Here is a 26,058-nt window from a genome sequence, read left to right as displayed (position 1 = left end):
ATTCAGTACGGTATCAGAACTTCAAGAGACTTTCTCCTTTTATCTGAGTTTTGTAAATGTTTCTCTCGAATATATAGATTATAGATACACACACGAGACTGTCGTATAACTGCATATGAATGAAATATTTGGTAATTTACTGGTTTAACGAAGGAAATAAAACCTCTCACAAAAATTTAGGTATTAAATTCGGTTGTCAGACTGTTTTGTCTTTTATATGCATTAATATATCTACCGCGCTTGAGAACGTTAGGCCTTACTGAGTTAATTGCGCCCTCCTTCTCAAGTAGCGCCTAGGGCACGTGCCATATCCATCTTAGATACGCTTCTGTGGGGCTATGACATTGACGTCAAGGCATCGTTCCGTTTGCGGGATATATGCCGGGATTACGATAAACTTAACGTAACGGGACGCAACGAAACGCGAAGTAACGTAAAACCTAAACACATTGTTTTTATATACGTCTGATTACGGTCAACTTTACGTAACGTGACGTGAAGTATTAGAACTCAACACGACGATACGCCGAACGATCTGGGTTTAGGATTTTCCTTCCCCTTTTCTCGGGAAAACCGCGCCTGTAGGAAAACGAGATAATGATACGTCGAAAAGGGATTGAACGTCACGTTAAAACTCCCGTTTTCCGTTCGGATAATACTATCTTATCTTTATAGCTTTTATCTACCTCAGGGTCGTCTTAACGCATGCACTATTAACTACGAAGGTCGGTACGAAAGTAATGCCTCCTATTTTTTTTCTTTCAAATCTGGCGCCATAGAAAATTTTGCTTTTCTGACTGAGTTGTTACTGCACGGAAAAGAAATGATGTATCAACAGCATCAGTGTAAGTTGAGATAACATTTATTGATGCAACACATCAATATCAATGAATAAAAAACATTAGATAATTGTTTTAATAATTTAAATATTTGGTTCAATAATATCCAATTGAATTAACTATTTATGTTTGTGGCAGCCCGTGACGTCGACGTTTAATTGAAGCAACTTATTTTTTTCCCGTGTACTTGAAGTCTCAAGTTGCACTATGTTGAGTGGCGTTGTGATCAGTTACGTGAGTTTGTCACACGACAGCGCAGTTCAAACTGGTGTGTGTGTGTGTGTGTGTGTGTGTGTGTGTTTCAGATATGCGTATAACAGACAAGGGCGGTGATTGAATTTCTTGCCGTGGAAGAAATGAGTCCTATTGAAATCCATTCGCATTTCAGAAATGGTTTTATCATAAACATTTCTGTGACGCGAACGGATTTCAATGGCTGCGTTCAGCAGAAAAAACAACTCAGCGAGCAAGTGATTTTTTTTTTTAAATGACTGGTTTTTGGCTTTAGTTCTTCCCTGGATCCAAGTGTAGCAACCAATCGTAATAATTAAAGAAGCCTTTCGCGCTCATTGAGCTGTTTTCTCTGCTGAACACAGCTATTGTGGAATTCATTTCTTTCACGGTAAGAAATTCAATCGCAGCTCTTGTTTGGCACGCATATCTGAAACACACACCAGTTTGAACTGCTCGTGTGACACAGTCACGTAACTGATCACAACGTCACTCAACATAATGTAACTAGAGAGACTTCAAGTAAACGCAAGTGAAACTGGCCTCAGTGAAACCTCAGTGAAACGCAAAATTTTCTATGGCGCTAGATTCAAAAGAAAAAAATTAGGAAACATTTACTTTCGTACCGATCTTCGTAGATGAAGACAACCTTTTAAAAGATGCACGAGGATCTTTTTGGATTTAGATGGAATAAGTCGATAAATAAATTTATTTTACAACACAGATTCGTAAAACGGAAGGACTAAATAACAGGCAATACTAGATCGTGGATGTATATAGCAAGAATTCTAAAAGTATAGCTATGAATTATTTGAATAATTTTTATGGGCATAAAAAGTAAGATGTAAATAAAATAAAAAATTTTCTTATGCCTATTACAATAAATATATATTTTTTAAATTATGACTGTGCACAATTATCGAGAATTATTCAATTTGAATAAATCAAGAAGTTATCGTGTAGGTAATTAGTTCTTTCATTAAATTTACTAGTGTTATAACTCTATGTTACTGAAAGCAAACTGCAATCTATTCTCTTTCTTCTTTTCACTTTTATCATATTGACGTCTTTCTCCATCTCCTGTTAAAAGATATATAATACGGCGCACTTCCTGCGGTAGCAAGAAGTGTATCGGCTTTTCCACGCGATATAGATTAACCCTCTGCATGTATACAAGGTTTTTAAAAATTTATTTCTAATTTATTAAATAATTCCGTGTTCAAATATTTTTATTTTGACGAAAATATATTTTAATCGTTAATATCCATATATGATATTAATATAAATATATTACTATGAAATATAATATACTATGAGTTTCTCATATAATCCACATAAATAAGGATGCACTAATTAAATACATATATATATATATATATAAAATACGATATCTTATTTGTACTGATGCGGAACACCCTATACATTTTGTGTCAAATGAGTTTCCCGAAAGAAAATCGAGTAACAGCAGCCGGAGAGGCCGAAGTTCGGCCGTAGTATCGGCCGTGTTCAATCAGTGAATTCTCCGGGATCTCATCGTCATCTCGTTTCTCTGGCGCGGATCGATCCGAAGTGTGTTGCGACGAGAAGTGCTTCTCGCCCGCCAGATTCTCGCGCAAACTTTCCATTCGCATCTCCCGTTCGATAATCTGTGACAGGACGCCAGCTCGCCTCCGGGTCTCTTTGATTATCCGAGATTAGACTTACATGGCGACTTCGGTGGTGCGATAGTCAGTAACATTATGATGTAACGAGGAAAGTTTAGATCTCGGGTGTCTGAAGTACGAGGGATCATACAGTATGTATAAGATTTACATGGTAATGATAATTCGCTTTTCAATGAATTTGGAATCGCGCATTTAAATAACTTTCGTCCTTTCTCGCAACTCTTTGGTTCTTTAATTTAAATGTTTTCGATCATTCCTAGTATTTAAGTTTTTGTGAAATAAAATTTTATATAAATGAGGAATTTTATTAATGTGAAATGATAAATACACAAATTATTTTAAAATATTAAAGGCATTACAAAATGCAGAATACTGAAAACACATTATAAATATTTTAATATTCTACTTATAGATGTTTTAAAACAATTAAGTTACAAAAAAAACAAGAAATAAATCTTTTATTTGCTATAGTCATTTGCTTTTATTTGATCTTGATATTTAACATTATTCTACAAATTGTTCTTTTCGTTTTTTAATCTCGTCTTTCTTTCTAGATTCTAGAATCTCCTGATAAATTCCACAAGAATTTGTTACTTCTCCGTGACAGCCTTGCAAGGACTCTCGATGTTGCCTTTCCCGCACACGTGATCTTTAATCACTGTGTAATTTCGCAACTTCAAGCGGAGGCGAGTGAAGGCGAGTCGATTCAATCGTCTCTCTGCCATTTCGCTGGCACAAAGCATGCCTCGTCCGTCTTCGATTTCCTCCGGTATTGCATTCTTCGTGGAATAATCTCGATTTAACCGTAAATCTGTCTCTAGATACCTTATACGTTTAGATCACCCGTATCTATAAATTTCGATTTAAAAAAAATTAACAAACTTAGTTCGCGTAGATGCTTAATAAATTTAAGTAATTTGTAAATTGCATTTTATAGTTTTGTGAATCTATTTTTGTAATTTTTTAAATGTATATAATTTTGAACAATTTGTAAATTACATATATAAATATTTCTCTTTCTCTGTAAAATTTTTTGATAATTTACAGGCTTTTAAACTTATATATCTGCAAATGAATACCTACATTACGAATAAATAGCATTTCTTTCCTCTTTCTCTAACAGTTTTGAAGTATCGGGAAATATCGCTCGCTTTGTTTCTTATATCTCATTTGTTATACTATTCTTTACGATTATGTTTCTTTTGCGTCCAGCTCTGTTCCATAACACAATAGAGGCGCAATTCTTTTCTCCTTTTTCTCTTTCTTTCTCGCATTTGGTTGCTGTTGTCGCAGCAGTTTTGCAGCGGAGTCTTTCGAATATTTTCCAATAACTTGCTCTTTGTTATTGCGAAACTTTCTCGATGGATATTCCGGATCGTGTTATTCGTTGGCTGCAAAACATTGCCAAGTTGTGACGGCTGTCCGGCAAAACTTTGTAATTTCCTAACAGAAAGAGTATAGCTTGCCCCCCCCCCTTTCTTTTTCCATTCACGCTTTAGTTTGACCCCGGTCTTTTTCCAGCCATGCTCCAGCTGTATCAGTTTTCAACGATAAATTTTACTGCAAAGTAATTGAATAAATTAAATAGGTTTTTGTTATCACTTGTTTCAAAATGTTTTACAAGTACTGATTTGTTCACCATTCTCTTAGAACTAAAACTACACAATTATTTAAATTTTTTCTTGAAATATTTCAACTGTTTTTCTTGAACAAGATTTTACCTTCTAAGATGATACGGGAGAATTTCTCTATAATTTAAGTAAAAATAATATTACAATTTATTTTTTTTTAAGAAAATAACGATTTTATTTAAAATAATACAAAAGTATAATAAAGATTGAACCTGATGTAATTACACGAAAGTAAAATTAGAATTTTATCCTAGAATCTTATCTTAGAATTGCTCTTAATCGAGTTAAATAACGATAAGATTACAACGTGGTATATTTAATTCAAAAGGGAATGAAGTTACTCCCGGTTTATCGCGTTTATAATCAGATTCTATTCACAAACTTTACTCATTCCAAATTTGATTTCGCCGCATTGAAGAGAGAAACTTGTTTATAAGGATAAATTTTCTGAAGCTCACATGCGAAAACTTGAAAGCAGTTTTATGCAGTCGAAATGTAGTAGTTTCGCGCCGAATAATTCTGCTCTTTGCACGTGTATCCGCATCCGAAAATGGCTCTCGCAAACTTCGATAACGAGGTTACGGGCAAAAGTTAGATACGCTTAAGTCCGAATTTTCTCACGGAAACTTTACGAACAACGATTTAGACGGCATGATTTGAAAGAGATGGAAATCGATTGGTTTAATTATCTCAAATTGTTTAATTACAGCACATATATATCTCTTCGAATTTTATATTATTTGTGTTCCATCCATTTTTGTGTGTACAATCCTTTTTTCAAAGATTAAAACGCCTTGCTTACGTTTTACATATTCCGCTGTAGTATTTTTCGCTTTGATTAGATGCGCATGCAATGACGATTTTGCAACATCGATGTCAATCTCGCTTTTTCTATCGACTACAATCTCCATGACAGAGGCGCTCGACTATTCTATCCTCCTTTGCCTTCTTTTGCACCGAAGCTTTCTTCGTGACGACAATCTTTCGAGACGCATATAATCGCGCCTTAATGACATTCGAAGACACGAACACGTTTAAGGTATGCGGGTCAGCCGAATGAGCAATCTCGAAAGATACCTTCCAAACCTGTTCCTTTGTTGCGCGATTACTTTAATAGTCAGATTAACTTTTATTGAAGCATAAATATGGAAATGTGGGAACTTTTTGAAGTTGCGGATGAAATTTATACCTGTACGTTTACTCTATTTTTTCATCATTTTATAAATAATTATGTTCTCTGTATCACGTTAAATCATCATCAAATATCATTGATAAATATCATGTTTATTTACTGTGTTATATAAATTAAATGTTATAAATTAATTAGATGAATCGACAACTAATAATGTTCGATTGCACTTTACATATCGTATATGCTGAAATTGATGAAATGCGTTTTTGCTGCAATGCGAGATTTTGTTGTTAATTCTATTCAGATAAAATCTGTTATAATTAATGTAATGAAATACATGTCAAATTTTTATTTCTTTTTATTGTAATCTTATACACTCGAAAAGTTCTTTTTATTAAAGAAAAAGTTTTTAATAAATTAAAATTAAGATGATTAAAAACGGGTGTGATATAAATCTGCTCTTGTCGTGTCTCCATTTAAGAATCGCGTTAAATTGCAGTAAGATGTGGTTACCCGGGTTACATTAATATATCACTTACGCAGGTAATTGGCAGGTAGTGCAGTCGCACGCAGTTGTTTACCACGTCTCTGATGTAAGACTTAATTTCCAAGGAACAGTTAACCATTCCATTTCCGGCCGTTGTTGCATAAACTTATTCTGCGTCTCGTTTTTCCTCCAGCCGTGGCGAAAAATAATTGGATTTATCCGCGCGCGCGCGAGTGCATTAACGAATAAAAACCTGGAAGCACCCCGATTCTCTCTCCTTTTTTTCTCTTATCGAAGTTCCCGTACCTCCATTATTCACATACGTTTCGTTAAGAATATTTTCATGGTACAAAGGGAAAAATGATCTTGTTACGTCTGCTTGCGATAACAGTAATATTTTTCCACTTTTTATCGCAATGGAAGTATATAAAGGTAAGAATTTTGTGTACATACATATATAAGTACATATGCAAAACTCTCAGTATAAAAATAAAATTTGTGCCGGCATAAAAATAAAACTTCTGTCCGAGTAACGGGAAGTAAAATGTTAATGTAGAAGATAAAAACTTAACGCGCCGGTATAAAAATGAAAATTCTGTGTGGACGAAGTACAGAAATAAGAAGAACTCTGTTGCACAAGTGCGAAAGTAAAAATTGTGCATTAGCGTAATAATATAAATTTCACTCGGACATAAAAAAAGAAATATATACCGTACAAACGAAATATTTTCTTCCGCTATCCGCAGTATTCAATAATGTTATTTGATATTCCATATTTTCTCCCGAAATAATCGCGAAATGTTCATTTATCAGGCAGGTTGTAATTACATCCGTTTATCCGTTGGCGATATGTCGTTGCTCAATAATTTTACTGTTGAAATACATGCGCCGGGGGAGTAGATCCGCGCGAGTTAATCGGCTCGATGCCATGGCACGATATAATCGAAATAAAATCGTGAGTTTTATCGTCATTCGTTTATTGGACGATAAATTAATGATTAATGCACGCGACGCGATGCGTACGAGATAATTTTCGATCGCACGTGAAAAAAGCACGGCGGCGGCGTGATCGATGGATCGCCTCGATCCATGAATTCATTTAATTGCCGCCGCGGCAGCCGCGTAAATCTCGAGTTATCGAAAACGCATTAATATCTACGCACGGAAATAATAGGGCGCCGTTCGTGAGACGACAAAGAAAGATTCGCCTCCGCGAAGACCGGAAATTGTATTTCGGAACAGCCGATGTTTTCTCCGCCATCATCATTAAGCCGATAAAACGTTGCGCTCATTATCTTGCCTTGAAGAACGTCTCTCGATTACGAGAAATGCCTCGAGGAAATAACGAGATTGAAAATACGGAAAGTAGAACGGAATAATTAATCAATTCCGACTTGTATGTATAACATATTATAACGTCTGTGTGAGAGGAAATAAGAACAAAGAAATCTGCGAAGTGGAAATTGAAAGGCCAGATACAACAGCAGTATCTGGTCCAATTCGCGAGAAGATAAATCTTAGAGTCGACGAAATTAAGTTTAGAAGATTTAAATTTTAGTTTAAAAAGACGCGCTTGGAAAATTTGGAAGATTAAATCTTTTCGAGTTTAAAAGGGAATGCTCCAACCTTTCTACAAACTGAAGAAAATGCATTCTAAAATTGTAAAAACAAAGTTCAAGAGATTTTAATTTAAATGTACAGTCTTGGCCAAAATTATTAGGTACTTTTGTAATGCTGTACTGAATCTAATATTATAGCGTTTATACGTTTATTTTTTATTTCTTTCAAAAATAAATGTTATTTTGAAAAAACTTCATTTTAATAGGATGCCTAGTAATTTCGGCCAAAGGCTGTATATAAAGTTTATAGTCTCTTTAGACTATCAAACATCTTGATTGCGTTGCGTGCGAACTTGGAGAAATTCTTAACCGGTTTCACAGCCTACCGGAAACTAGTCGCAGTCTCGATACGCCACTGGATCCTGGCGCCGTGTCGTCGCTCTGTCCAATTACTTGCTCTCTTGTTTCTTTCCGCACTCGGAAACGCCATTCAGGCCACCCCGGCCATCCCGAGCCCTTCAGCCCTTCTCGCGCGAGAGACAGCGGCTTGGCGGATCGTTCGTTACTGATAAAAGCGTGCTCGGGAGAGCATTGCACGTGCAAGCGACGTAACATACCGAGCTACTACCCACAAAAGCAGCCCGCGCCCGTTCGACGATGACTCAGCGACACGATCGATGCTTCCGCAATCGTTTACCTTCCTTCCTTCATATTTCATTCATTTTTTTCCCCTACTCGCGGTGACTTTTGTGTCGACCGCGATGACTGGCGAATTCAGGTTTGCTGAATGACGAGTCGATCTGAAACCACCTTGGAATTGCATGTAAACTCTCTCACGCTGACTCACGGCAAACCGCAACGATCTCCCATCCGGATCCAGTAGATGATGCGTCTACTAAAAATCTTTCAACGCGGGCGCGCGGTTTCATCACTGCATCATTGGGGTTTTCATTACAGGCCGCTATTGACCAGCACAACGAATCAAACGGATGAAGGACTATCACATTCGCGCTCGTGAAATTTTCCTTGAATTTTATAGAAATTTATTTGATAAAATATTAATCGATATTTTAATCCATTTTAATTTATTAATTTTATAATAATTTTAAATATATTAATTTTATAATAATTTTGAATCTAGATTATCGAAAGTTAATTATAGAATAGTATATGCAATATAATAATTATTTAATATTGATTACTAATTGGCGAATATTAATAATGATGAATATTAATAGTTTTGTGTTAAACATTTAATCTGTATGTGATATTTAAAGTCAACTATAACGCAATAACAACTAATTATTCAACATTAAATCCTATTCAAACTTGTATTAAATTCTCTAGATATTTGAACACTCAATTTATGGTTGATATTGTTGAATATTAATCTTGTGAACCAACGAGAACTCGTTGCGCAAATGCGAACGTGCCGACGCACGGTCTAATTTCCTCTAACCTTCACGTCTAAATCGATGATTCACGTGACACCTTCGTATAAGAAAATTAATGTCGTAACGACGGACTTGGAGAACCGCCGAAGAGGCAGCGGCAATGATTCAGGAAGGCGACGAACTTTAAACGAGGTTCCCTCCTCGACGAGATTCCCTCGACTTGTTAGAAACGTCGCGCAAGAGTCAAGTGGCGCTTCAATCATCAATCTCGCTCGCGGACTTCTCCATCGGGTCGTTCAGCCAGAGAAGTGACCGTCAAATTCAGGTCGTGCCCATCCATCGCTCTTAATTTCACATAAGTTCTGCGTTTCGTTCCCCCTTAAAAAGTTCTTCTCGCTCGTCTCCGTGTCCACTTAGCGAGCGACCGAGCGTCGAACCTGGCCCCGGGTCTCCTATTCTCTTCTTTCCCGCGTAAACCGCGTACGACCGTACGAGCGAGGCGCGATTTTTACGAGCGTTGTTTAAAAGTACGGAGGAGAGCGCCCTTTCGCCCGGCACAAGGAGCTCCGTTGTTCGCCCCGAACGAAGGAGCTTTCTTACGTAAGTAGAAAGACTTTCAGTCTCCGTCCTGGAGTGTGTGTGACGTGTGTGTGTGTGTGTTTCAGGCAGGCATTTTTTTATAAGTTTTCTCAAGCACCGACAATGACGGGTTAATTAATGAACTCCCGACGTCGTTCCTCCACCCCTTTTTAACCCTTGCTCTTCGGAAATGATGAATATACCATGGAATATACCATGGAAAATGAAACCTCGGCGCTACATCATATTTCACGCGTGTATGAAAGAACGCGCGGCGACTGCTGCGAGCACGAGCGCGCCGATAAAACATGCGTCGTGATACGATTTCCATGAAAAACGGGACATTTATCCGTACGATAAATAGCTCCCGCAATTACGCGAAATTAGCGCGTTTGATTTTTGCTCGTTTGAAAGGTACGGGGTACGGGGTACGGGGCGCAAAACGTCAGATATTTCTCGATATTAATCACCGTCGGACAATTTCGCGATTTTGCATATCGGCGCTTCCAACCCTCGTGAGATTAAATTACGTTTTCATATAGCGATAACAATATTAAATTGCGAGCCTATCGTATAATACAGCTGGCGAAATGAGATTAATAAATAATTATGCAACTCGCGCCGCGGCGTACGATTTTGTCGTGCAACAAATGCTTTTATCGTAATTATTTCCTTTTTCCCGAAATTATTACACTCTCTATCTGAATCAGTGAATAGTCACTGATATCAGTGACTATTCACTGATTCAGCAGTACTATTCACTGATTCAGATTTAGAGAGTAGCTTTAATACATTAAATACATTAAATACATTAAATTTAATTAAATTCAATAGGTGATTTTATTGAAATTTTTATCTGGATTTTAACTTTTTTATTTTATATTTCAATTTTACTTTTTTTGTATTTTTTATACATATTCTATTATTTGAACTTCCAAATATATAGACTATATTTGAATATATAGTAATTAGAAAGTCTCGGACATAGGCATAATCGCTAAAATTTATTGTCTCGAAACATTACGCACGACATAAATCACACGAAATCAGTTTAGGACTCCAATTATTAATTTAAACACGACGATGATTTCGCGCGTGATATCTGCAGATCGCGAATCTCGCATGGCAACTGTGCGTTCGCGCACAAGTCCGCTTATACGATTTCGTCGCGTGGGCAAAATGACGACGACGTGGACGACGACGTGAACGACGACGAGGATGACATTTGACCCCCTCGGAAGAAGTTGAGTCGTCCCGGGAACTGGTAGACCCTATAATGATTAGTCACCGCCGGACGGCTCTCGAGAGGTCCTGGTCTTATTGACGATATTAAACGTGCTCAGTAGGAATGCATTTGACCCAGGAAGGCACGTCAGTTTAATTTCGTTGTCTGTTGACGTTGTTAGTTGAGAATGAGGCAGCGTTCACGGTTCCCTCGATCGTCCCAGTGTTGGCAATGAGAGTATTCAAGATTTCCGTGGAATATAAAATTTCTGTTAATTAATTGGGATCTATCTCGAGATTAAATCGATCAAGATTAATTTGCACGCTTTTTGCTGGTGTAATTTTTAATGATGAATAATCTGATCTTTCCGGTAAATATTTGAAGCAGGGAAAAGGCGAAAAATGCGATGGGTAAAGAGAGAGAGGAAGAGGGAAAAAGAGAAGATCGGCACACGCGAGACGGGATTATTTAAGTTGTCGCGACTAAATCTTCTAAAAGAATAATTTATGAGATTTCGAGCTTATACCGTAGCAAGCATTTCAAATCCATCCTGCGTAGTATATACGTTGCGTGTCTCCATTAGATACAGGTACTTCTGTTGAACGCGCACGAGTCGCATTATGCATCTCATCTCTTTCCCGTGTTCGAAGAGATATAACTTGAAGTTGCAGCTGGTATCAAGAGACATGCAGCGAGACAAAAAGAGTATCTACATGTCTGAACCATCGAGTTTGAGTGGAGGTACGATTGTTATATCTATAGAAATCGGCTAAGCGGATAAAATTTTTAACAGGCTCCATCGATTGCTTGGAGTCATGTTATATAATAAAAGTGTCTTTATATTTTTTCCACATTGAACATTAGGAGAGATTTTTTAAAATATTTATACATATTTAAAATTAAACAATTTGAATTTAAGAAACGTCATAAATTTTCAGTAGAGAAGGTTTTCTTGTATATCTCATATGACAGGATAATACCTGTATATTATTCAATTTAGGAAATTACGTGATATGTAATATTGATACGCATTAGCTAAATCTTCTTGTGTGGACTATTCATTGAGTTAGTGAGCTAAACTTGTTAAATTTAAAAATTTATCGTTATTGAGTAAAGAATGATGAAGTTCGGTTAAGCTGGATCTACTTCCTCATCATAAATAAGATCTGCTTGCCTAAAAATTATTACAAACGTTCTTACAGAGAGAATTAAATGATTGCATTATAGACAACATATATTATACAACTGTGTATTTTCTTAGCTTTTTATCATTTATCATGTCACATCTCCATGGCATCTTTGTTTGCGAAGAAAGTTTCTGTTGTTTGTGTTGTTATTTATTGCTTGACCGATAAATTTCATTTTTCAGAATGTAATGACTATGAGATATTGTATCGATAAAGCATAGATCTCTAAAAACTGTGTTTTATTACTGTACACATAAGGTATCTCAGTTCATAAATTATACCGCTGGTTTTAATCAATTTTGTTGATCTCTGATTTATATCCAGATTTAACGCGTGCAATTTTATATTTTGCGTTGAATGAAGGATATTGATGATGTGGTGGCCGCGTGTGCCCGGCACCACACTAACCAGCCGCGCGCGAGCAAACGCACTTTCTCGCGAGCGGCCGGCCGGTGCCAACTAAGTTTATAAACAATTCCACCAAATTACTCATCGGCCGATCGACGCTTCAAGAGTCGAATTAGGCACATATATACTAGTCGAGTTACCATCCGACTCATTGAGAGTCGCGAATGGTACTTTTGGGGAGACGTTATCACATCCAATCTTACACCCCCATCTCGGAACGACTTGTACCCCAAAATGATTATATTGGATTGTCTATAACAATTGAAAATTGAATCAATATCTGACAGTTTATTAATTTGTGGGGTAATATCAAAATGAGAATTTAATTGAAAAGAATTATATTGACTCTGAACTATGAATCTATTATCTGAGAATTGGATTATTTGTAAAATTGCCGTATTTATTTCTTGACAAGTGTGCCTCTGACGTCACGATCTAACATAACCGCGGCGAGATCCCAGGAGCCTTAAATCAAGACTTTCCTAAGAACGACTGTTCATTTTTCTCATAATTCTTTGTATCCTTTTTTTATCCGCGTCTCTGGAAGCGCGTTTCTCTTGATAAACGAGACTGCGCTTTATGCCAGCAGTATCTTGTATAATCCGAGCGGTTTCTGTTACTCCAAATAAATGCCTACATATCCGAGCCGCGGCGCGCGGCGGGCCGTACTGCGAGAATTCGCGGGACGAATGTCGAGGGTGGATGCACTCTGCGGATGCATCAGCCGGGTGCCGGTGCATGCCGCAACGGCGCGGCGGCGGGGTCTCCTTTTTCTGGACACGACTCGTTTGCCGGCGCGCTGGGGCGAGATCGCATTTATATACACACAAAACAGAAGCGCGCGGTGCCCCGCGCGTGATTTCGTCCGGTGACCCGTTGCAGCAAGCTGCTCTTGGAATAAGTTTCGGCTAAATATAGGTCTTCACAAAAATAGCCTCTCTCCACTGATGGGGACGGGGTTGACGACTAGCCCGGTCTACGAGACCGGGCTCTGGACCGCCGCACCCGGCAGGAGAAGAAGAAGAACAGGAGGAGGGAGACGAAGAAGACGACGAGAAAATCTCTGCGAATCAGTCAATAAAAATCGTTCCTCGACGCAACTGACATATCCAGGAATATACCGCGAATCACATCTACAAATAAACGGCTACATCTTCAACTGCATCGATTCGTGGCACGGATACCGTTGCAGAAGCGTTTCTTAATCGATAAACTTTAAATCTAACTTCTAATGATCCTTTAACAATGTTCCCTTTTAAGATCTATGAGATATTTTACCGAACGTGAAAGTACTTTACCGATATCTTGATCAATGATATAAAAGACTGTTATTCCACTTTTCTTGGGCGGGAAGGAAAAGGGAAAGGAATTACGGTCAGCTTTCCGGCTTGACACGACCCATGCAGCAGCAGAGCTGCTGGGCTTGCAATCGCATCGCGCGCGAAACCCTGATCTCTTTATCGCGATCGAATTTATCTCGCGTTACTTCGCTCCGCGCTTTACATAATCGTTCCAGACGAGCGCGCCGGAATCTGGTTATAGGCTCGTAAATATTTCATGTTGATATTATCGGGGTTGATTCTGATTGAGTCCATTTAAATCTCGCGCAAAGTGCAAATCGGAAATAGGAATTAATGATGTGTGCCATTACTGTCCCGTTATCGTAAAGTTAATCAGATATGATCGCGTGTGCGCATTTGGTAACGGACTCTGACGAGTGAATTTGCAAAATGCAAACTCGCTTAATTACATTTTAAAATGAGTCACGTTTCCCCAGTTTCGTACATATTTTGTTGATAACGAAGTGACCTGATGAAATACGGTGTTAATTTAACTTTTACCTATCAACACCCCGTATTTGTAAAGATAATCATCATAAATCTCTTCTTCTGCCGCATTCGAAACTGATAATGGTATTTCGACAGATGAATCGCAACGCTCCCAATTAAAAATTTACCATTTCGTGCACTTCTATGAATCTGTGTGACGAATCAGGTTTTGTATTATTTTTTAAAACGGCGGTCTTGTTTTAATTACGTCCCATTCTTTAACGTTTAAACGCCTTCATGTACGTTAAGTTATATACTTTTGCCGTTGCGCCGCGATGCATTCGAATGCAAATGTACCGCGGCATGCAAATTTTTCTCGCGCGAGTCCTGTTCCTTGGAGAAAATTTCCTTTTTTTTCATCTTTTCTGTGGAATATTACGCCTCATGAGAGATTGGATGTATACTTATATCACGCGGGTGCGTGCATGCGATGCGCCAACGTTGACGGAATAAAGATGACGGGATTTCCGGTGCATCCGATGCGATGCGATGCGACGTCGGCTCCGCATCAACGACGAGGCCCCCGCAAACACGAGGCATAAGGCATAAGGCTATTCACGAGAATCTAATCGGGTCGTCACGATAACTCGGTTTACATAGAGCCCCTCGTTTATACTCGATCTAATTAAACCGACAAGGGAAAAGTCCGCCGCGTATATATTCGACGGTGATTCAGATCGTTGCTGAAATGACAATTTCTCATGCGTGATTAAGTAAGTAGTTATATTACTTACATATATATGTTTGTTACGTAATATATATAATATAGATTAAATATACGAATATGGGGTTATGTAATTATATGTTATATATATATTATAAATATATAGTTTATAACTTCTTTCAATGACTGATTTAATAATGAAGATATGCATGCAAGCGTGAGAAGTTTAATCAAGTTAATATAACTAGCGTAATCTAATTAAATCTCGCGTATTGACCGGAATTAAAACTAAGAGATTCTTGTGCGAGATTCAAGTAGTTTAATTTAATTGGAAGAGTCAGTAATTAGGCTGAGATTGTGCTCTAACAGCGGATAGGTACAGGTGCGCGGATGCAGATTCGAAAGTGTAATTAATGTGTAAACACTGACTGAAGTAATTTCATCGAACCAATTTAATTCTATCGAAAGTTTCCTTCTATTTTCTCTCGCTTTTCCTCTCTGTCTCTCAATTTAATAGTTGAAATAGTATTTAATGAAAATACTTTTTTGAAAACACTTTGTAAATGGAAAGAAATTTACTAATTCTAATATTACGTGCTTTAATATTAAAGGATTGAAGAATGTTGTATATGCACTGAGAACCCATTTCGTTGAATCAACTAAATCCTTGTTTGGATATGGGCAAACAAATTCTTTAGTTAACATAACAAAAATTTTTTAATATAACTACATTTTTTGTTATGTGAACTAAATTTTTGTTATTTATTCATTTATTTATTTATTTATTTATTTTAACGGGATGTGAACCCTTTAGTACAATTAAATCCATAACAAATAATAAATGCATATGCAAGGAAATTGTTAATGAAGACAATGAAATAACGATCGCTTAAATGAGTCGATGGTTTTATGAAAAAAATCTAGACGGTTGGAAAATTTATTAGCTAATAGGTGGATTCTATTTAAGGGCTTAAATTTTCCGTAGGCAGTGCGGTGTAACTCCTCATAGAACGTCAGGTTGCATCTGAGAGGTCTGGTTGGGACATGTAAGTGTACTCGCTGTGGCAGGTCCGAGCAGTTAATATGACCACCAATCAATTTGAAGAGAAATAACAAGTCAAAATAAGTTCTCCTATCACTCAGTGTTAATAGGTTAGTTTTGGCTAATGCGGGGTCATAGTTATGATCACATAGTTGTATAGGGTTATCTGTAAGGAAGCTAATTCTTCGAAGAAAACGATGTTGGATCTTTTCGATTTCCCTAGAGTGATTAAGCTAATATGGAGCCCACACAATGGCGGCATACTCCAAGCTCGTTATATTAACTAAAGAATTTGTTTGCCCATATCCAAACAAGGATTTAGTTGATTCAACGAAATGGGTTTCTCAGTGTGTATATGATTTTTTAAATTAAAACGTAATATTTATATTTCTAACAAAATTATTAATGTACTGATATAAGTTAAAATTTTCAATACTTACTTTTAAATACATAATACATTGAAAAAATACTAAATTGCTATACACTGAGAAAAAGATTTTCTACATTCTAGTCAATATCAGTTTGCATACAAATGTGATTCCATTTACTAAAATGAAGAAAATTTTCTTTTTTATTTATCGTGTGTATATGTATTCACTGAGAAAAAAATATACTAATAAAAAGGAAAACTTTCTTCATTTTAGTAAATGGAGTCACACACATACACTTGTATGCAAACTAATACTTACTAAAATGCAGAAAATTTTTTTCTCAGTGTAGGCTGTCAGTTGTAGAAACAATCATTTGTCAAAATTTTCTCGTAGATCATGTAGATGTTTCTTTGTTACTTCTAATCGCCGTATTTATCTGTATTATTTCTTGCGCTTATCAGATAAGCAACGCTATTTAATCTCAGTTTTAATGCTCTTCTCGTTCTCTCTCGCGCGTTTATATCAAGTTAATGACGTCCGACAATGAGAGCCAGACAACAATACCGGCCTGTCTACCTTTTTTTCTTCTCGTCGTTCTAGCAGGGTGAATTTCAATATCGGCATCCATTATGAAATGAAAGCTTTGAGGCAATAATATACAAAGTTATGAAATAATACTAAGCGTGAGGCTGAACTTTGACGTTTTATTTATAAAATTTTTTCACGATGTTAACATGGAATGTTGCGTTTTTTAACGATGTTTTTTCAAATAACTTTTTACTAATATATTTAAATATATTTATATATTTTAAAAATTATATTAATATAAAAATATAAAATTACGAGATAATATTACAATATTATTTATAATTTTATTATGTTATATTATAATTGTAAAAGCGATCTTCACATTGAGCTAGAATTGCTAGAAATAAATACAAAAAATAATTTTTTAAGGAAGTAACATAATTAAAAACACAATTAACTCGGTTAAATATATTTCAAGGTTTGAAATCGATAGTAGGTACAGTATCCGATCTTGTCTCGTTATTCATTATCTCGTTATTCTTTTTTTCTGTTATTGTTTTCTTGATTGATGCGACAATCGTGGCAGTATCATCAGGGAGAAATTCAATCTCTTAAAAAAAAAAAAAAAACAAATGGCCTTGCGATTCTCAATTAATGGCAATACCACTGGTATCCAATTAAATTGCTGCCGCACATGAAATGAATTTCCATCGATAGAATGTCACATCGAACGCGCGCCGTCAAAATTAGTATAACTTAATCGTCGTCGTTAAATTTCCTGTACGAGATCAGCAACTTCTACGCAACTATATGCCGCAGATTATTCCATTACCGTACCCGTATAGTTTTGCAAACAAAGCAATAATCAAATGGATTGCAGTTAAATTAGATCGCATTTCTGGATTCCATTGCATTAGTTATAAATTGCAATGTGTTATAAATCATTAATGCATAATTTGTTTGATTACATTTTGTGTTTTGAATCTCGTTTGTTCAGATTTTGATTAACACATCTCGTTATGATTATATTTATTTCATGTTAGAGATATATTATTATTATACATTTATACATATAGATGATTTTTTTCCTGACCTTATTTACTCGAGCTTAACTTATCCGTCTGTCCGTGATTCAGGACAACGAAAATAGACATGTAGTCTGTTTTTATCTAAGAATAAATGGTCTATTATTACGGCAGAAAAGACATATGCGTCACAGTGAAAAATGTGATCCACTTTTTTCCGGGGAACATTTTGATACGTTGGTTTTATTTATTCATAAAAGTTGCACATTTATTTCATATAAAATAAATTGACTTTCGTAACGACCGGACTGTGCAAATATCTCGTCGCCAAAATGGTGGCATTACCTTAATCCCCGGGGGATGCTGAAAAAGGATTTAATCGCCGGGAGCTTAAAGTTTGCTGTTGCTGTCGTAAAACCGCGAGACCCGAGCCTGAATCTGTACGGAAATGCAACAAGGTACCTGTGCGGGAGTCAAATTTACGGCAAAATTTCCGGCCGAGGCATGCGGATATGAGTCATTTTTCTTACGAAAACTATAACTTAACGTCCGTTCTCGCCGAATTAGTCAGTCAATGTTTTATACGGAAATTATTTCTTCATTTTTAGCGAGTCTTTCTTTTATAAAATTTTTATATAAAATCTAAAGACAACTTTTTAAATTGTTAAACAGTAAAAGACTGGACATGGAAATACAATAGTAGAAATATACGAACAAAGATACAATATTTTTCAAATATTTTATCGGTTGGTTTATCGAATCAAACAAGTAACGTCGAATAAACTTTATGATATTTTACAATATTGTACATATGTAAGAAGTTAAAAAAGAATAATATTTTGTAATAATTATTTTACATTTTAATAATTTTTTTGATAATATTCTATAATAATTAATATCACTTGATATTCTTATGACTATGCAATGTCTACGCCTTTTTGTTTGATACCCAAGCTTTACCAAGCCGGGCGCAACTGATTTGGGGATTAACCTAAATATGCCACGTGACGAGATTCCGGCGCGGATTTGCACGCACGCACAAATGTCCACCCACGACGTCACGATTGTTCACCCGCATTTCGCGATAAGTTCGCGACACGCGAATTCTCGACAACAGCGGTTTAACGAACCGACCGATGTCTGGCGGCGCGACGCCAGGTCGACAGCTTTGTCGCTCAAATTGAGAGCCATTCGCGAAAAATCGAACGAGTCATACTTCGCTGGAAATCGGGAATCCGAAATAAACTTATGGGAAAAAGTGCGGAGAACAATAACTAGAAATGATTTAACAGCTATTGTCGTAAATATAGTAAATAGTAATAGTAAATTAATTTTATTTTCAAATAATTTTAATTTTTTTGTTTAACGTATAATTACGATCGTTTATATGCGATTTAATATTAATGTGAATTTGTATGGAAATGGTCATTCTTGTTGGCAATTTTGCGCGATGATCGAATAAGCAGGCAGAAAGTGTGATGGCGATAAAGTAAGCGAATTTCACTCGATCGTGAATAGAACTGAATCAGCGATCCCTATTTTTAAAGTTTCGCGACATTTACACGCAAATGCATGCATGTATCACGTTTAATTGAAATAGCAGATGACGAAATATTCTTTCTAAATTATAGAGATTTCAAACAGACGAGCAAAAGCGAGCGAAATTAAATCTAAATTAACGTTACATTAATTTTAATGTGCGTTATATGTCGTTTGCTTTTGTATTTGTTTTTCGCGATGCCTCCTTGAATCTCGATCGGTTCAATTATCTCGCACGTCATCTTATTTAAACACAGTGGCGCACTATAAAGACTGTCTTTGACACTTTTCACTGGTATAACTTCCTCTTTGTCGTATAACTACGATGAAATGTCGTGTGCCGCGGGTGAGCGAGGCTTTCGTGCCGACATCGCAAAGCACCGTGAACGATTAATCTTCGTCCCTCGTAATCTTCGCTACGACCACTAAAAGCAGTCTATAAATGAAAAGGACTGTCGCGTTCTTACGATGAGATCAGTCACATCCAATATCTGTGTCCGAACTGAAATTATGTCTCCTTCTCGAAGTACAAGCAACACAAAGCAGATGTCTAAAATTATAAGAAGTACGCGTCAGGGAGACAAAAATAAAAGGTCTCTCGAATAATGGACAAATACATGACGTGAAATAACAATGTGAAACAACAATGATAAACTATGACACTTTGAAGTATTTTTATAGAGGAAGCACTTTCGAAGCACTCTCGAGTTGTCACTGTCGCGAATAAATAACGAACGGCTTATGTCGTTTCTGATATGTGCTTCAAGGCGCCGCGCCGTACGCGTCAGCGTTCGCAAAGATTCCCGATCGGTGCGGCGCGTTTACGTTCCTGAAAGGGGTTTATCGCTTCTATGAGACGCGTTATATTTTCTCATAGCATCGCCGGCTACGCCGCGCCGCGAAGAAAAGATTACGCCGGCTTTTATGAGGTAATCGCTTAACTGTTAGCTTATTTTCCCGACATACACAGCGTGTACGAAAGCGTATACACAATAACCTGACGATAAAGTCACGATAGTAATATGACTTGTTACGTTCTGAGACTGAGCTCTGTTTCAGTCAGAGAGTCTTGGAAAAATAATATTTAAAAAAAGAATATAACTTATTTTTATATTTTTAAAATTTGTATATTATCTATTATTATTCTAAATATGATAATATTATTCTATATGTATATGTTATATATTCGTAATAATTGCTAATTAATTGTAAGATTTGTTAATATAAATTTTTAGATGGACGAATCGCTTAATTTGGAGATGGCAGAAGTCATATTCTTTACAATAAAGCAATAAAACAAATATTTTATCTGTCTACATATTTCTTCAAAAATAAAATCTAAATTAGCATATCAATTTCGATAGGAAATGCGGTCTGTCGGGTTACAGCTTGGACGGTATGACGCCATCTGAATTACGTGTGACACGGTTGTCAGAAACAAGCATTAAACTAATTTCACACGTGTATGCCGTACGAGCACGGTGAGCATCGATTAAATTATATGTCTGTAGAAAGCCGGGCATTTCGCTGGTGTTCTATTCTACTCTATTCTTACATATACATATGTATGTATCGGAATACCAAGATTGTGATTCAAAAGATTTATTCGCTATATATTACCGTGTATAAAATACAAATTTTAATTAATAATGTTTTAATTTTAACTATGATGATTAACTTGCTTGTTTATAAAATATAATAAAATTTAATTCAATTAATTATATGCTATTATTAGATTTAATATTCTATTTAAAAATTATTTGAGATTTGTTTAGAAGCGACATAGAATTTAATAAAAGTAAAGGCATTTTATTTTATCTGTACAGAAATATTAAACTTTATTGTATTAACTTTTTCTATTAAATTTTATTGTTGGATAATTAGGATTTATTTAAGGTATATTGTATAATTATTTTACGAAATCTGAATTGATTATTTTTACAAGGAGAAAAGAGAAATGTTCCTCGGTCGTTATGGAAGAGAAAACGTTTTTATGTGTACAAGGGAAATTTGTGTGTACTTCGGAACAAATGCTCTGCTCTTTAAAGCGGATTTTAAGTTCCTTCGCTTTCTTGCTCGCGGCAAAGCGTCTCGGCGACAGGACAATACTACGACAGGACTTCCTCCGTATTACTGTCGAGATAAAAGCAATCGTGTCCATGACTGTTTCAAAAGACAACGTACTTCTGAATTAAAATGCTTCAAACACAGATTTTTTAAATAAAAATTAGTAATATAAAAGATGAAAGTTTTATTAAATTAGTGTCGTAGAAATCGCGTTTCTTTCAAGTCGATTAGATTTTACTCGGTTATTTCATTCCAAACGTTTAAGACGGTACAGCGAATTTCTTCGCGTCGACGGAAAAGAAAAAAGGCGGAAGAAAATTCGAATACTTACGCGAAGAAGAATTAATAGTGGCTCACCGTGGCGAAATCTCCTGTACTTGTGTTGCGGAACGATGTAAGATCAATGAAGGAATTCTCCCGCCCGGGGCTGACATTATAACGCTTCTCCGTTCCTCGTCGTGAGGCATAGAATTTTATTCCTTTCCCGGCACTATATATATCAGAGAGGATGTAATCGAATTTGCTGGCTTGCGTGGCTGGCTTGTGTGTGTTCGCTCGCGGTTTCGGTACCGCGAGAAACATTGCATAGTCAGTCATTCTTGCATAGCCGATGCAAAATGCAGCGGTTTCTGATGGCACCACCCGCCAAGATAAGACGCTCTTAAATCACTTAAATTTAACTGTCTCGATTCTTTCGCTTTTCTTAGAAAAATAATCACAATAATATTAATAAGTAATAATTTGAAAATACAAACGTGCTGAATAACGAAGTGGTATATATGATCTAGCTGTTAATTAGACGAAGTATTTTGGAAAATCTTGTAAAAGATTTATATTTCGCGCTTTTACGTTTTTCTTCCTATTTTGTGGTTATTATATTTTTTACCTTATATTCTTCCGGAGAGATTACACTCACGGCTGACGGAAGTTACGAGGTGGCTTCTCCGGCTACGGACTCGCCACGAAAATTACACTCGTCCACCGAGAGAGAATGGGATAGAGAGAGAGAGCGGTATTTATGCGAGTTGGACGTACATGCAGGGTGTGGTCGGCGCACCCTCGCGCTGCTGAATTTTCCCCCTTCGCCCTGCCTGCTTTTGCTCTTATCCTTTTGACCTTCCTCTTCTATTTGCCGGATCTTCTCTATCTCCTTTTGTCCATCGCCAATCCTCACTACATCCGAGTCCACATGATACACTGATAAGGGATTTAAAGCTGTTCCAGCTTATAAGCTTCTTCACAACGTGAAGAAGGTCTTTTTCTCTTTTTAATAAATAACAATAAACGGAAGATATTGAATTTATGAATACTTATATTAAATATAAATTATATATATTTTTAATAACCAGTCACTAATAACACATTTAAAAAATGTTTAGCGGATTATTTCCGAAGAATTCTACAAATGACTCCGAATATATGTTTGAGAAACATTACAATATAAATTATATATATATTCTTAGGATTATTGTAATATGCTCTAAGTTATAACATAACCCGTTTAACTCATGCGTAACAAATCGAAGTTGGCACGCGATACAGATGCGCATGCACGCGGAGAGGCATCGTGCGCGAACTTCCTCGTCTCTGCGGTTTATCAACGATTGTTGCGGAAGCGTGTTGCGCACGAATATTGATGGATATTTGTCGGCCGTAGAGAAACATCGACGGTTAAACGCATCCAAAATAATTTCCGAACGCCCGCGCGCGAAATATCTCGCATTTACTTCATTCGGAGGAAACACCGTCCCGACGAAGAATTACATCCTATAGTTCCGTCGCGTTTATTTTGTCTCTCGCGTGTCGGGGATAGTTGCATCGGCATCGATGCAATTTATCCGCCTCTCTTTCCCTTCCTCTCTCTCTCTTTTCCTATCTCCGTTGTCATCTGGAATTTGCATGAAAATTTTGATCACCGCCGAGCGTTCATGCATCGCGAATGAAAGTTTAATCCCTCGCGGATGACACGGCGTTCGCTTCCGGCATGGACGAAATAAAAAAAAAAAGCTGGAGCTTGCAGCAGTCCGTCGTTGCACATTCCGCGATAATTTCTCGTTATTTTGCCATCATCCGCGGCTTACCGGGCGCAATCTTTTACCAGGCATTGGACGAGATACACGTTTTTGTATCCATGTCGACATAATAATTAAATTTTATTAAATATATGTATAACTTGTTCCGTATAAAAAAATATTGTAGGAACAGAAAGAATTATTCTGAATCATTACCGAAACTGCAGAATGAAAGAATTATTGGAAATAATTCAAGCGTGAAAAGAATTATTACAGACAATAATGAAACATTTCCCGGCACCAAACATTATTTTTGCTAGATTCATAAAAGTCGACGAGCCCGAAATTAATGGAGCGAGATGACTAACAGCCCCGAAATATTTAAGGGACGTGCGTCGCGTCCGTCCGCGGCGAGAAATTTCGATCGAGCGGGATTTGGAATATGAGACACGAGAGAATCGAGGGTATATTTTATTGCGGCATTTGTCACGCACCTCTACACGCAACTTGGCAGTTGGGAATATTTCTCGGTTTGCCGAACCGGCACAATGTTGTGCTATAAATTAGCGCCGGCCGAGACACATGGATACTAATCGATACTCGCGTATATATAACGCGTGGAAATTTCTCATTTCGCGAACCGGTAGCCGCGCTTTGTTTCTGCGACGGTGCATTTAATGGACTTCACGCTCTAACGGGAATGCCTAAATTGGAATAGCAAATGAAAATTCATTTAATAAAGACGCCGTAATCGGCAAATTTCACGGCTATCGAAATCGTCATTTTCCCCATTTACGGAACCCCGAAACAAAACGCGGACGTTTCCTTGACGCAGCGCAAAGTGTGATTTGCAAATTCAATGGAAAATGGATTAATCGCCAGCGACTCGCTGGGGTTTTCACCACGTAGAAAATATTTGAGACGAGCTTTCTTCATCCGCGAGGAATTAACGGAACGCTGTAAATCGCCGTTGCCGCAGCAACGATTGGATTGCGGATTAAATTGATTCAACATACGTTAAAGCCCGATAATTATATTTTGAATGAAACACTTAATGCAAAAGGACTATATATAGTCACGATATAATTTAAAAATGAAAAATTGTCTCTTCTGTACATTATAGAGAGTTATAAATATGATTTACATTAAGTATATTGCTCGTCCATGATAATTATTCAAAAATAATTTGGCGATAAGAGGGTCCAGCCAAATTTTTATGTTAAGTATGATTTCTGACCATTAGGTTTACAATTTATTTTATATTATTTTATATTATTAAACATTTTTGCAATATATTTTAGTTTAGAAATGTTACGAATTATTTCTGTTGAAAGAGAATATTTTTTCTCGGAAAATTAAGTTTAGTTTGAAGAATTTAAATTTAATTTTAATAAAGTGCTGTTAAAGAACAGCTTTAATCTTACTTTTTACGTGAAGGCTCCTCGTTTTTATTTTATTCGGCAGAATATTCAAGCTCTTTGAACCCTAATATCAGGTTTTTCTCTCGAACGCGCTATCATTGTGTCGATTGTCAAATAAAGATAACAGCGTTCGTCGTGCTCGGCATTTATTCTCGCTTCCTGCAAGATGCAAAAGACCTAAGGAACCCGTGCGACATTGGAAAAGCTTCCCGGAACTTCTGAGGACCCGAACGTGACCGGCATTGAAAATTCGGGACATTTCTATGAAAACTTTCTCATTTACCGTGTCCGTGGAAAAACATTATAGATATAAAGCACTTATTATCCTCTCGAATGCACTTTAAATTATCTCAATTAAGAATTAAAGATTTGTGTATTATTATATTAGAAAATCTAGAATGTCAGTGAGTTTTAAAGCGAAGCTGAAATAATACAGTATCTATTATTACGTTTTTGATTTTACTTTTTTAATTAGCTTAGAAATTTATTTTATGTTAAATTTATGTCGGCTAATTTTAGTTAACTTAATTTTGTTAAGTACGTGACCAATTAAATTAAAACTTTAATTATCGAGTGAAAAGCGTATTGGAAGAATAAGTAATCGTAAATGACGTAAGAAGACAGCTAGTCTGAATTAGCACCCTCAAAATGTCAACTTCTGCAATTCACTTCTCGGATACATTCGACGATGTACCTAATTATCCGTGGACTGCTTTCTCTCTGGCAGTCCGGTCAATTAATTGTCTCCGTCCGCCTACAATAGCCAACTTTGCGTTGATTAATTTCCTCTCTAATTTGTTGAGCTACGTATAATTACGATGTGCATTGTCTGCATCGAGCGCAATGGTCCTCAGGTCAGCGGGCAGATGCATGACGAAGTGACGCAGCGATGTGTTTAGCGTGTTACGTTTATTGCTCGGAATGCCGCGAATAATTATTCTGAAACGAATAAAAATATATCTGTGTGTGTGTGTGTGTGTGTGTGTGTGTGTGTGTGTGTGTGTGTGTGTGTGTGTGTGTGTGTGTGTGTGTGTGTGTGTGTGTGGGTAAAAAGCAGAGAAAGAGAATTTATGTTTTACAAAAATTTAAAATATAATTTATAAGAGAGTTTATACATACATAGCTTTCTTTAAATTAAACATCAATAACATATCAAAAACCCGAAACAAAGGCCTTTGTTTTCTTGAGAAATAATCTTTAGTTGGTATTTTCCGAAAATATTTT

General features: G+C 36.6%; 1 protein-coding gene and 1 long non-coding RNA gene across 4 annotated transcripts in view; one reads left to right on the top strand and one right to left on the bottom strand.

The window, feature by feature from the left end:
- Nucleotides 1-26,058, top strand: part of LOC139781621 (matrix metalloproteinase-2-like) — a 76,606-nt gene that overhangs the window by 35,357 nt on the left and 15,191 nt on the right. The gene's annotated exons all lie outside the window — the stretch shown is intronic.
- Nucleotides 3,215-5,227, bottom strand: LOC139781618 (uncharacterized). The gene is made up of 3 exons (XR_011720598.1): nucleotides 5,168-5,227; nucleotides 3,818-4,294; nucleotides 3,215-3,583 (listed from the first exon to the last, which is right to left on the bottom strand). It is a non-coding gene; the product is annotated as an uncharacterized lncRNA (long non-coding RNA).

The sequence above is a fragment of the Temnothorax nylanderi genome, unplaced genomic scaffold (genome assembly GCF_030848795.1).
Source record: "Temnothorax nylanderi isolate EJ_2023f unplaced genomic scaffold, tnyl_v1.0 TNYL_tig0349_pilon, whole genome shotgun sequence".
Classification (NCBI taxonomy): Eukaryota; Metazoa; Arthropoda; class Insecta; order Hymenoptera; family Formicidae; genus Temnothorax; species Temnothorax nylanderi.
This window is presented reverse-complemented; position numbering and strand designations above follow the sequence as displayed.